Source organism: Nannospalax galili, unplaced genomic scaffold (assembly GCF_000622305.1).
Source record: "Nannospalax galili isolate Female #2095 unplaced genomic scaffold, S.galili_v1.0 scaffold3215, whole genome shotgun sequence".
Classification (NCBI taxonomy): domain Eukaryota; kingdom Metazoa; phylum Chordata; class Mammalia; order Rodentia; family Spalacidae; genus Nannospalax; species Nannospalax galili.
Genome location: NW_008336480.1, coordinates 32561 through 44197, shown reverse-complemented (window position 1 = coordinate 44197; position 11637 = coordinate 32561).

The following is an 11637-nucleotide window of genomic DNA, read 5'->3' as shown; positions in this document are numbered from 1 at the left end:
TGATAGAATACATGGAATTATTTCAGTCTTTTTGTATTTGTTGAGGTTTGTCTTGTGCCTCAGTACATGGTCAATTTTGGAGAAGGTTCCATCGGGTGCTGAACAGAAAGTATATTCTTTGGTGCTTGGGTGGAATATTCAGTAGATGTCTGTTAGGTCCATTTGATATATGGTATTGTTTAATTCAGATGTCTCTCTATTAATTATCTGTCCTGTTGACCTATCTAATGGTTATAATGGGATACTGAAGTCCCTTACTATTAATGACTTGGGATTAATCTGGGTCTTACAGTCCTGTAGTACTGTTTTATGAAGTTGGGTGCACCAGAGTTTGGTGAATATGTGTTCCTGATTGTAACATCTTCTTGGTTTATTGTACCTTTGATCAGAATGAAGTGGCCTTCCTTGTCTCTTCTGATTAGTTTTAGTTTAAAGTCCATTTTATCAGATATTAGAATTGAAATGCCTGCTTTTTTCTTAGTACCATTTGCTTGCTATATTTTTTTTCCATCTTTTCACCTTAAGGTAGTGCCTGTTCTTGAAAGTGAGATGAGTTTCTTGTAGACAACAAAAAGATGGGTTTTGTTTCTTAATCCATTCAACTAGTCTGTATGTTTTGACTGGGGAGTTCAGTCCATTGATACTCAAAGTTATTAATGAAAGATGTGTGTTGAATCCTGTCATTTTTATTTCTGTTCACATTTTTTACATAGCTGTGCATTTCCACAGGTACACCTTCATTGAATTTCTTTCTGTCTTGTGTATAGTCGTCCATTTCTTCAGGTCTTTGTATTGCTTCAAGAACTCTCTGCAGGGCTGGTTTTGCAGACATGAATTATTTCAGCCTATTTATGTCATGGAAGATTTTTCTTTCCCTTCAACTATGATAGACATTTTGGCTGGGTAAAGTAATCTGGGTTGGCACCTGTAGTCATTTAAGGTGGGAGTACTTTGGTCCAGCCTCTTCTGGCTTTCATAGCTTGCATGGAAAAGTCAGCTTTAATCCTGATGTGTTTTATATGTGATTTGTTGTTTTTCTCTTGCAGCTTTCAGTATTGTCTCTTTGTTCTGAATGTTTAGTGTTTTTACTATGATGTGCCGTGAAGAGTTTCTTTTCTGGTCCTGTCTATTTGGTGTTCTATATGCTTCTTGTATTTGTATGGGCATGTCTTTTTTTAATTTTGGGAAATTTCCTTCTACAATGCTGTTGAAGATCTGTTCCACACCATTATCTTGAGATTCTTTTCCTTCCTATATGCTTATGATTCATAAGTTTTTTTATGGTGTCACACAATTCTTGCATATTGCATTCTTGTGTTTAAAAAAAATTCATGATCTTTGCTTGAGTGGTCTAATTCATCCATTTTATCTTCCAGTCTTGATATTGTGTTTTTCATTCCATTCATCCTATTGGTGAGGGTTTCTCCTGTCATTTCTAATTGGCTTACTGAGTGTTTCACTTCCTTCTTCATTTCAGTCTGAGTATTCTTCAATATTTCTACTTCTTTTCTGAATTCATTCAGAAGTTTGTCCACATCTTCCTTCAGTTCTTTGATTCTTTCTATGTGTGTTCTTTAAATTCACTGAATTCTTTTATCATGTTTATAATTTTTCTTTAGAGTTCCATGTCCTGTGTTATCTCTGGGGAGTTCTCATTGTACTCCTCTAAAGGACCATTAGTACTTGGTGGGGATATGTTATTTTGTTTTTTTCCTGTTATTTTTTCTTTGTGACTTTGATGTGAATTTCCTTCATAGTTTTTGATTCTTGTGTGAGACTCAAGCCTTCCTTTGTTGAATTTAGATCTGCTTCTTTTTATAAACTGTGTATGCCTTTGTGGTTTACTTTTTGGGCATGAAAAGCTGGTTGGTCTAGGCTTCAGGTTCTCTCTTTTGATTTTATATTGGAGTGGCCTAATTGCTTTTGTCTTCAGGAATTCCCAGAGAGGCTCAGATGATATCAGGCTTTCTCCTAAGGTATGGGTCCCTCCAGGAAAGATGCTGCCCTCAAGAATTTTGGGGGCTGGGCTGGCCTGGGAGAAGGGCCCTGGATAGATGCTGGTCTCAGGAAGCTGGTGGCTGTGCCACCCAGGAATGTAAAGGGAGGTGAGGGTGTGACCAGGCTTAGAGGGTTCCTGGGGGCCACTGGGAGGAAATGGGTTGGTCCCGATGCAAAGGATCAGGAAGCAGTGGCCACTCTGGGTCGAGAGGTTAGACCTGGTGTCTAGTGTGCCAAGCAAGAAATGGGCCTGTACCCAGCCTAGTAGGAGAGACTCAGTGGGGGAGCTGGGAGGGTGAAAGAGGCTGAGTCAAGGCATGCTGAGCATGCTGGAGTTACCCTGGGAAGGTACTGGGACCAGTACGTGGGAGGCTGTACAGCTCAGGGAAGTAAAGGGAGATGAGGGTGGGACCAGGCCTAGACAGTTCCTGGGGGCCCTCAGGGAGGAACTGGGTTGGTCCCGATGCAAAGGATCAGTAAGCACTGGTGGCTCTGGGCTGAGAGCTTAGCTCTGGTGTCTGGGGTGCCAAGACAAGAAATGGGTCTGTACCCAGCCTAGGTGGAGAGACTCCATGGGGGGAGCTGGGAGGGTGAAAGAGGCTGGGGGAGTCAAGGCACGCTGGGTGCACTGGACTTACCCAGGGAAGGTGCTGGTACCAGGACACTGGAGGCTGTGTAGCCCAGGAGGCAAAGGGATATGAGGGCGGGACCTGGTCCAGAGGGCTCCTTGGAACCAGGAAAGGTGCTGGCACCCAACTGCCCAGAAGCTGTGCAGCCCAGGGAAGTAAAGGGCCTCATCTAGTACTTTTAACCATTGAGCCATCTCTCCAGCCCCTGTTTTTTTTGTTTGTTTGTTTCTTGAGATGGAGTCTTTTAAAAATATTTTTATTGAGCATCTATATATTTCATACAACAGTTTTTAATCAAATTTAGACCCCCTCCCCCTTCCATGCCCCTCCACACACCCCCATTGGGCCTCATGCATTCCACCATACATGTTACCAGTCTTCCAGTCAGGCATTTGTATCCAGATATCCTTTGGTGCAAGTTCATCTACTGAAGTCTAGTCAGCCTATCTAGCGATCTTAAGGAAGGTCTACTCTCCCTCACCCAGCAGTAATCAGTCTCCAACAGTTCCCAGGCTATAGTCGGCCCACCAACCATTCCCTTGCTCCACTCTTGGCCCTTGTGTGATTGAGTTGGCTTGGGTCTTGTGCTCGTTGCCCACTGCCACAAGTTAATATGAACAAGCTTCCAGTGGCCTGAAAGCCTCACTTTCTCTGCATTCATGGACCAACCCTGGCTCTTAAAATCTTTCTGCCCCCTCTTATGCAATGGTCCCTGGGCCATGGGTGGGTGAGGTTTAATATAGGAGTCTATCCAGGGGCACACACTCTGCACTCTCTTATTCTCTATAACCTTGTCAGTTATGCCCTTCTGTGTGCATCTCACTCTGTTATATAAAGATGCACTAGTAGTCCCTCCATGCCCTGTTCCAGTATGTTCCATGAGCCTTAAGTGTAGAAGTTCCACTGTAGATATGTCACCTAGGGCTGGGCATCTTTAAGACATATATTCTCTACATGTGATCAGTTGTGGAATTTTTCAGTAACTGGTGTCTGTTACAAAAAGAAGCTTATTTGATGAGTGGTGTATAGTATACTTGTCTTTATATATAAGGGTCCATACTTAGTATATGGTAAGAAATTTTATTTAGAGGTATGACAGAGATAGGGTGATGCCAAAGTTCTCTCAGGGATCTCTTGCACTATCAGACAAACCATATAACATATCTGTATGTAAGTTTATTATAGTTTATACCATGGTGGGGGGTGACTCACAAAGAAACACCTGGTGCCCAGCTCTGCACCACGGCTCAGAGCCTGCCATTCCAGATCACTCCTGAAGCCCACCCATAGTCACTGCTAGCTTTTGCCCATGCCTCATGGGCCCACAGTCTCACCCCAGGTAGGTAAATGCCAGGCCATTTCATTCTCGTGGCTCACCTGGCCATGTGAGCAGGTCGCAGCACCTGTCCAAGATGGTGCAGAAGCCCTTCCCTCCACAGCTAGCTCTCCACAGTCAATTCTCTGGAGCAGGCCCCACCGCTCAGAAGAAACAGGCTGTTCAGAATACACTCCATGCCTTTCCTCCACTCTTACAATCTTTCCGCCAATCTTCCGCTAAGGTCCCTGAGCCTTGGAGGGGGGTGACAGATGTAGGGCAATCTCTTGTATCATGGTGAGATAGTGACTTCTTGGGCCTCTGCATTATTCGTCTTTAAGCTATGGTCATTGATTTATCTCAGTGGGGTTTCTCCTACTATAAAGACAAATGGAAGAATGTAGGCACATCTAAACAAACACTAATGTAAATACAAATGCCTAGAAAATATCCCAGTAGGTATACTATATTCATTAAACAGTATACTTGTAATGGCTTCCCCAGTAGGGCCTGTAGCCTTTTTCAACACATGGGGTTGGCCTGGTCTACAGCACCAGATGTGTGTTCTACCCCTAGGAGCAAGCCTTATCCAATTAGAAATTTGTCAGTTGTACATATGTTGGTCGAGCTACTATTGTGCTTGCAGGCATTGCTTGGTATGTCCATAGTGTGCAGCAGGTGGGGTTCATTGTTGAGTATAATCATAGGGGATCCTTTTTTCCCCAACCGTCTGCATAGTGCCTTGTGGCACTATGAACATCATCCATCCAGTGGCATGGAGTTTTTTGGCTTAGTCTCAGTTCCATTTCTTCTTCTCCCACACTCACAACATGCAGTGTCTTCAGCAACATGGCCTTACCGACCTTCCTAGTGTACAACCGATATTAGTGGCAATGGCCTTGGTGAATTTCAGGATCTCTAGGATCTCTCTCTGACCAACAGCTCATTGGGGGGCAACCCACCCCTGGGACCTTAGATTTCCTTAACAGTTGTATAGTTTGGGAGCCTCTGTTTATATCTTACCCAACCATAGTACTCTCAAGAATCTTACAGCTATAGCTGGCCTTTATTTCTTCAGGTATCTTTCAAATGGGTTTTACTTCTGTAAAACACTTGAAGGAAGGTTAACATCATATATTAAGTCAATCATAGACAAAGTCTCACACAGCATGGAAAGGTTTTACCCATTAGTACTGTTTTCTCCATAGATCCATGATAGGTACCATAGCATTGGTATGAGGCATTAATTTGGTTAGCTCTTTACCATCTTTAGTTATCCCTTTGGAGTCATTTCACACTTGGGGGATTTGACATGCAGTCTCTTTGTATTCTTTTGTTCTTGATACACTTACAGGTGTTGGCTCTAGTTGCCTGATCCTGCACTGGGCTACAGAGGCAGGGGGTTTCGCCTGTCCCTGCTGCACCTGTTGGTTTCCTGAATTAGGCAGGCCATGGGTCTGCATCCTGACTGTAGCCATATCTGTCATCTCTCCATTGGCCACACCTAGCTGCTGGGGGAGGCCTTGGTGGGAAAGACAGCCCCATCCCTAGTACAACCTTTATCAGAAGAGAAATATATCTTATTTAATCTTTGGGGATTTTTAACTACCCCGGGACAGTTTTTATCCTTTGAATGTCTTTGGTAAACTGTTATTCTGGTTTTAAAGCCTTCCAGAAACTCATTCATACTGAATTTGGTTTTCTATCAATTTTTTTAATGGAAATTTGGGCTCAACATAAGTCTTGCCACATTTGTCTTTAAGGAACCCAAATGGACTATTCCTTCTGTCTGGTCTTTTTGATATCTCTTGTAGGGTGTTCTGTTATTCTACAGTCACAGTTCACATATTGGTCAGAGTCACTTAGATCTGCTAAAGCCTCTCTCACTTTATAAAGATCCTGTCCTATTAAAGGGCTTAGCAAAACCATTAAAGCTCCATATCATTCTTGAGGTCCCAGCTGAATTAAACTTTCCTTCATATCTCTGATGAACACAGTCTTTTCTCATACCTAGTTCTCTCAGTAATGCCTGCCCCTCCTTTAGAGTCCTCCAGCCCCTGCTAATCATGTTAGTCTCCCTTGGTGATGACCATGTACCTTTAATGCCTTCAACCAGCCATCCCATTAAGACCTGCTCCCCCCTGCATTGACCTAAGTCGAACAGCCTATATCACAAGGATGGTTGGATGCTGATATAACTCAGCTGTGAAGCTTCTGAGGACTTAGACTGATGTTATTTGCTCCTATCTATGTCCCACACTCTCACAAGCCACGTGGCTAGGGCTCTTTGATTGCTTGTTTGTAAGTTTTTTTTCTAGTTTTAATAGTTCCGGTGTGGAATATTTCCTAGCTAAAGCACTGTTAGCTTTTTGTTTTTTTTTTTTTTAATTCAATGGTTGAATATGAGGAGCTAATGACATCTAAACTGGGTGGCTAAAATCCTATTTGTTAAATACCATTTTTTTTTTTACTATTATCTGTCTTTTTCTCTGAGTCTTTGGACCTTACACAAATTAAAATGCCCAGCGTTTTTTCTCTCTTGAGCTCTGCAGTGGATCTGCCAGGACCTCTGTAGCCTTTTCAGCTTCCCCTGCCTGGGGCATATCTTTCATTATACAAACTGGCCCCGCCCCCTCTCTGGGCTCTTGGTTTGTGTCCAAAGCCAGGGCCCACACTTCTGTGTGGCTGGCCTCTTTTTAGTTACAGATTTTATAATCCATTGTATAACCCACATGACTATCATGACTATTGCTAACCCCATTAAGTGTATGGGATTTGATTGCCCTCTCCTCTGGGCTCCTGGAAGTTGCACCTGGATTTGGGAATCAGAGCCCAGCTGACCCACTGCAGAGGCGGCAGGAACAGCACTGCTTCCCCAAACCCACATCCCCAAGGCTGTGGTTCGTTTATCCAGGCTGGACTGTGCCAGTTTGTTGCCTGAGTTCTCCAGGGGTCTCTTGCACTATCAGACAAACCATATAACATATCTTTATGTGAATTTATTATGGTTTATATAGTGGGGGGAGGGAGTGACTCACAAAGAAATGAACACCTGGTGCCCAGCTCTGCACTGAGGCTCAGAACCCACCATTCCGGATTGTGAACCCGGCACTCCAGATCGCTCCTGTGGCCCACCCATAGGAGCTTTCACCCACGCCTTGTAGTGAAAGCTGGCTTTCACCCACGCATTGTGGTCCCGCAGTCTCTTGATCATATTAAACTCCCTACCCTATTTGCAACCCTTATAACCTCCCACCAAATTTCATGCATTTTTTCATGTATGTTAAGGCCCATGAGCCAAGTTTGTGTTCCCAAATGTCCCTCAGTATGAGTCCATATGCTGGAGCCTGGTCAATTTTCTAGCATCACCCCCTTAAAGAAAATCAACTTTCTCTTTCCCAGTAGTCATTGGTTGCTACTATTTTCTCCACTAAGTTTGGGCTTTTTACCCATTTCTCTACTTATATGCTGGGTTTTGGTGTGGTTTGAACTTGCATGGGTCTTGTGCATGTTGTCACCATTGCTGTAAATTCATATGAGCAACTTCTCAGCTCCTTGGAAAACTTTGTTGTCCAGAAAAATGACTCAGAGGGTAAAAGTGTTTGTCACCAAAGCCTGGCTACCTGAGTTTGATACCCCAAATTCATGTAAAGGCAGAAGGAGAGAACTGATCCCATATATATGCTACAGCACACATGTGCCACCACTCACACACAAATATCACACACACAATAATAATAAATAAAAATTTAAAAAGGCAGAGAAGACCAGGAGGATGTAGAAAGAAAAGGAACCCCTTGCCACTGCTGACTGAGAATCATGGAAATCTCGCTAGATTAGGACCATGCCTACTGCCAACCCTTGTGCCTTGACCTCCTTGTGACTTTTGTGTGGTAAGGATTCCTTTGACTCTTTTTTGATAAAAAGTATTGAGTCCTCACTTGGGCCCATAAGATAGCTAAAAGCAGGATGAAAGTCTGTCTTCTTTACTTTGATTGAAAGTACAGAGATAAGTCATTCTCTTTAACTTTTCCTCTTGAGTCACCATGAATTTTAGAATAGGAAAAGCTGACTACTGATTAAAAGAAATTTTACTCAATCCCCCCACCCCTACACACACAAAGATCAGGTAGTTGTCCATGATGGTAAGACCATACCCTAGAGCAAAAGTAATCATATAGGAATCAAATTGATCCCCTCCAGTGACAACTCAATAAGGCCCTATTTAGACCACCTTGCAGGGATAGGAACTGGGCAATGATCAACTAGACCACATCTCGACCAGGATTGCCTAATTATGCATATTTCTTGCCCCTTTTCCCAATAGTTTCTCTGTTTAAAACTAAAATTCATGTCAGCATTCAAAAAATGAACTTAGAGTCACTGGGCCTCTTTATTTGTTCCTGTTTCTAATGTAGCCACTTTGAATACACCTCTTTTCTTTTCACAATTATTTGTCTCTTTTAAAAATATTTTATTTATTATTTTTATTTTATATGTGTGGGTGTATTGTCTACATGTAGATAAGTGTACCGGTGTCATGCAATGCCCACCGAGGTCAGAAGAGGACATCAGATTCCCTGGAACTGAAATTGCAGACAGTCGTTAGGTGCCATGTGGGTGCTAGGAATTGAACCTGGGTCTTCTGCAAGAGCAGTCAGTACTCTTAACCACTGAGCCATCTCTCCAGCCCCAATTATTTGTCTCTTTCATTGGTATATTGTGCATAGGTGGCTGAGCTTAGCTTGTTGGGGCTTCCAGAGCCCAGGCTTTGACCTACTAGTATGGCTGACACACTTACTGTAGAATAGAAGCTGCTGGAAGTGGTACTTCTAGCCTGGTGCTTTCTGAAGGCCATTTCAAGCAAACAAAGCATTCATTCTATCAGATAGGTAATTTGAGCACTATCTATATTTTTACAATTTGGCATCATTATTACTGTCCTCAGTCCTCAGTAGGGTCATGAGAACTAATGAGATGCTCATGCTCAAAACTGATTCATAGTCTTCCATGGACTAAAATTCTGCCTCTGACTCTTGTTATTCTTAGGCATCTGTACTGGGACACACTGGTTACCCCTCACTGAAGTTATTACTGCTTGCCCTGTGTCTTTAGGTATTAAACTAAATACATGCCCCCAACTATCCCATACAAAAACAAACAGTAATGTAAATCCTTAAGAGAATATGCTAAAGGTTATCACCAATAGGCCAAAGAAAATTTCCAAGACCTAAATCTCAGAAGCCTCCCTTGATATATCCCAGAACTGGTGATGAGCTGTTTTGGAAGCATCACTTGAAAAACTGCTAAATTCCCCTGGAAATGACTGTGCTCAGTGCCTCTCATACACACACCACAAAATTTCAAGATGTTAGCCACTGGGGTTTCAACTCCCAGTCAGAGGGTTTGACTTGGATCTTTTATCAAACTAGGGACCCAAATATCAGGCCAGTGAGGAAGAGAAGTCGATAGTTTTGCCTCAGGGACAGCTTTTCCAAATGTGAGAACAAGGTTCTCCATCATAATGAGACTCTTACCATACCTGTTTTCCCTAATCCCAGGTTATGCCTACTTCTTTCAATGGAATAAAATGCTTATTAGAATTTTGTAACCTGCAGCTTCTGTGGAGAACTTGGTGCTGTTTTGGATTTGTCCTGTAAAATCCAAATTATACATGACCTAAGAGATTCTTTGGTTTGTGGCTAACTTTAGCAACATTACTTACAAAACTGTGAGTTATCTTTCTATCAGTGGTCCTAGTGGGCCCTTTCATAGACTTCTATATACACTTATTATTATTCCTTATTTTAGCCTCATATAGTCATGAGATACAGGAGTCAGGAATAGATAGTGTTATTAACACAGGCCCATGTTGGATGCCCAAATGGAATTCCTTGCATCCTGACTTATATAGTGGTGTATTACAGTGCTATTTTAATCATAATAGCTCAGCCTCCTCAGATCATTAGCTTGAAATGGCAAATTCCACCAATTTAAATGATGCATTTATCAACAACATAATGGAAAAGGGGGCCTCCTGGGCACCCCTGGGACATACTTTTATAGGTCAGAATTTTGATGCTACTTTTGTCACTACGTGATCAATCAGAAACAGAAATTTGGTTTACTACTGTTTACTAACATCATAAGCTCAAGAAAATATCACTAGAATGCATTAACTCTTCTGGGTGGGCACCATTTGTTAGGTCTCTTTTTTCATGGCTTGGAGGAAATAGAAATGATGTAATGGCTAGAAGTTTATTCCTCATAAGAGGCCCCAGAGCAGACTCTACCTCAAAGGCTGTGGATTTGCAGGGCAGACTTAAATTTTTTTTGTACCAGACACTGGAATTGTTTTAGATATCTGGCTGGTTAATCAGGAGGAATCTGTGTAGCTAAAACTTCATACTGCACATGAACACATCTGGTATTATAGAGACTCAGAAGGAATTAATGAAAGGTTAACACGAATTGACTCCCTATCTGGCTTATTCCATATCTATTCAATTTTAGCTGGTTTGGTTCATGGAGAATATACTCTAGCCTCTGGTAGTCATAATAGCAATATCTTAGCAAAGCATATTCTCTTAGAGATTTGAAATGCTTGTTTGTAGTCATCAGCTGAATGTCCAGTAGTCTGTCTTCAGTGAAAGCATAGAAGACTCACAACTGTGTGAAGCTGAGCACAATGATGTTCAGATTGGGAGGCAGGAACAGTAGCTCAAGTTCCAATGTAGCTTGGCAACCTAAGAGCTGGGATGTGGCTCAGTGGCAGAGTGAATACCTAGTCTGTGCAAGGCCTTTGGTTCAATCCTACCCCGATAAAAATGTGGTAATGAGGGTTCTACTTTCCATAGTGGTTATTCTAGTATGCAATCTGACCTCCCAAACAGTTAATAAAGGTTTCTTTTTTGCTACACACTTGCCAACATTCATTACTTTTTATTTTTTTATTTTGATAGTAGTCAATATAACAAACATGTGGTGATGGCTTATTGTGGTTTTAATTTGCCTTTCTCTGATTATTAATGACTCTCAGTAATTGTATATACATGGTGGTCATTTGTATTTCCTTTTAGAAACACTATTTTAAGCAATATTTATCTGGTTTCTCTGCCCATTGTATGTGTATGAGTATGTTACCTGCACGTGTGCAAGGGCACCCTTGTCATGCAATGCTTGCAGAGGTCGGAAGAGGGTATTGGATTCCCTGGAACTGGAGTTATGGACAGTTGTTAACTTCCATGTGAGTGCTGGGAATTGAACTCCATTCCTCTGCAAGAGCAGTCAGTGCCCTTAACCACTGAGCCATCTCTCCAGTCACTTTGCCCATTTTAAATCGGATTATTTATTTTCTTGTTACTGAGGTTTTTAGTTCCTTACATTTTAAAAATAAGAATTCCTTATTAGATGTATGGTTTGTAAAGTCTCTTGTTCTGCATATTGTTCCTGTCTCTTCTCTCAGATGATTATTTCTTTTGCTATGCAGAAGCTTTTTGTTTCTTTTTTTAGTATACATATATAAAATTTTTATTCTTTAGACAAAGCATTTCATTACAGCTTTAACACACTCAGTAACAGTTTCCAGAGCAAAGATACATCTCTTTCAAAACTGGCTATAAAATTTTTAGGTTCACTGTTGAATTAATACAGTTATACAATATTGAACTTAGTTTAAACCCTGTAAGACATAAA